Source organism: Eriocheir sinensis, chromosome 60 (assembly GCF_024679095.1).
Source record: "Eriocheir sinensis breed Jianghai 21 chromosome 60, ASM2467909v1, whole genome shotgun sequence".
NCBI lineage: Eukaryota > Metazoa > Arthropoda > Malacostraca > Decapoda > Varunidae > Eriocheir > Eriocheir sinensis.
In genome coordinates this window covers 11,021,611-11,024,968 of record NC_066568.1, presented here as the reverse complement: position 1 = coordinate 11,024,968, position 3,358 = coordinate 11,021,611, and positions in this window count along the sequence as shown.

Below are 3,358 nucleotides of genomic sequence, written 5' to 3'. Positions count from 1 at the left end.
ATTTACAGAAGAACCCTGATAAATAAAGGGACGTTCATACTATTCCGGTATTTTTTCTTTTCTTTCCTTTTCGTCTTGGTTTTACTCGTGTTTTACTCTTAAAAGACAGTTAAGAAAAAACATGTCGGACGGTTTTGGTGTTGAGATCGTTAATAATTCTTTGCCGGAATAAAGAAAAAAACAAAAATAAATCTTCGTTATACTGGATTACATTACGTACGGTGAATTAAAGTGATATATATATATATATATATATATATATATATATATATATATATATATATATATATATATATATATATATATATATATATATATACGTTATCCTCTTCCTTCAACCTCCTTATATATAATAGGCTATTTCTTCTATAAATTTATCTACTGCTGCAATATTTTCCTTACCAACTTGATAAACTATATATATATATATATATATATCTATATATATATATATATATATATATAGATATATATATATCTATATATATATATATATATAGATATATATATATATATATATATATATATATATATATATATATATATATATATATATATATATATATATATATATATATATATATATTTTTTCTCCTTCAACCTCATTTTAAATATTTGTATTTTCTTCTGTAAACTTCTATAGCACTGCAATATTTTTCTTAGCAACTGATTAACTATATACAACCTTCTTTTACTTACTATACTATCTAAAACGCTATTCTCTTCTTTCAACCTCCCTTTATTTATTAGGCTTCTTCCGTACATTTCTCTACCGCTGAAATATATTTTCTTAGCAACTGGATAAACTATATACAACCTATTTTGTTTATTAGTCTTTTTTCTTCTACAAATTTATTTAATCCTGTTGTATTTTTTAGTAACTGATAAACTATCTAAACACTTTTCTTCCTTCAACTTCCTTTTATTAATTTGGCTTCCTCTGTAAATTTCTCTACCTCATAATTTTTTTTAGCCACTGGGCCAATTATATATATATATATATATATATATATATATATATATATATATATATATATATATATATATATATATATATATATATATATATATATATATATATATATATATATATCCTTCAACATCATTTTAAATATTTGTCTTTTTCTTCTATAAACTTCTATAGCACTGCAATATTTTTCTTAGCACCTGATTAATTATATACAACCTCCTTTTACTTATTATGCTATCTAAAACGCTATTCTCTTCTTTCAACCTCCCTTTATTTATTAGGCATCTTCCGTCCATTTCTCTACCGCTGAAATATTTGTTCTTAGCAACTGGATAAACTATATACAACCTATTTTGTGTATTAGTCTTTTTCTTCTACAAATTTCTTTAATCCTGTTGTATTTTTTTTAGCAACTGATAAACTCTCTAAACGCCCTTCTTTTCCTTCAACTTCCTTTTATTAATTTGGCTTCCTCTGTAAATTTCACTACCTCACAAATATTTTTGTAAGCCACTGGGCCAATTATATATATATATATATATATATATATATATATATATATATATATATATATATATATATATATATATATATATATATAGTTGATCCAGTATCTAAGACAAATATTTCAGCAGTAGAAAATTGACGGAAAAAAAGCCTAATTAATAAAAAGAGGTTGTATACAGTTGAGCCAGTTGCTAAGAAAAATATTTCAGCGATTGAGAAATTTACAGAAGAACCCTGATAAATAAAGGGACGTTCATACTATTCCGGTATTTTTTCTTTCCTTTTTGTCTTCGTTTCACTCGTGTTTTACTCTTAAAAGACAGTTAAGAAAAAAACATGTCGGACGGTTTTGGTGTTGAGATCGTTAATAATTCTTTGCCGGACTAAAGAAAAAAACAAAAATAAATCTTCGTTATACTGGATTACATTACGTACGGTGAATTAAAGTGATATATATATATATATATATATATATATATATATATATATATATATATATATATATATATATATATATATATATATATATATATATATATATATATATATATATATATTCTCTATCCTCTTCACTCAACCTCGTTTTAAATATTTGTCTTTTTCTTCTGTAAACTTCTCTAGCACTGCAATATTTTTCTTAGCAACTGATTAACTATATACAACCTTCTTTTACTTATTATACTATCTAAAACGCTATTCTCTTCTTTCAATCTCCCTTTATTTATTAGGCTTCTTCCGTACATTTCTCTACCGCTGAAATATTTTTTCTTAGCAACTGAATAAACTATATACAACCTATTTTGTTTATTAGTCTTTTTTCTTCTACAAATTTCATTAATCCTATTGTATTTTTTTTAGCAACTGATAAACTATCTAAACGCCCTTCTTTTCCTTCAACTTCCTTTTATTAATTTGGCTTCCTCTGTAAATTTTTCTACCTCACAAATATTTTTGTAAGCCACTGGGCCAATTATATATATATATATATATATATATATATATATATATATATATATATATATATATATATATATATATATATATGTATATATATATATAAGACAAATATTTCAGCGGTAGAAAATTGACAAAAAATAATTAATAAAAAGAGGTTATAATTGACAGTTGCTAAGAAAAATATTTCAGCGATTGAGAAATTTACAGAAGAACCCTGATAAATAAAGGGACGTTCATACTATTCCGGTATTTTTCTTTTCTTTCCTTTTCGTCTTGGTTTTACTCGTCTTTTACTCTTAAAGACAGTTAAGAAAAACATGTCGGACGGTTTTGGTGTTGAAATCGTTAACAATTATTTGCCGGACTAAAGAAAAAACAAAATAAATCTTCGTTATACTGGATTACATTACGTACAGTGAATTAAAGTGATATATATATATATATATATATATATATATATATATATATATATATATATATATATATATATATATATATATATATATATATATATATATCAACCTCCTTATATATAATAGGCTATTTCTTCTATAAATTTATCTACTGTTGCAATATTTTCCTTACCAACTTGATAAACTATATATATATATATATATATATATATATATATATATATATATATATATATATATATATATATATATATATATATATATATATATATATATATATATATATATATCATCTTCCTTCAACCTCATTTTAAATATTTGTATTTTTCTTCTGTAAACTTCTATAGCACTGCAATATTTTTCTTAGCAACTGATTAACTATATACAACCTTCTTTTACTTATTATACTATCTAAAACGCTATTCTCTTCTTTCAACCTCCCTTTATTTATTAGGCTTCTTCCGTACATTTCTCTACCGCTGAAATATATTTTCTTAGCAACTGGATAAAC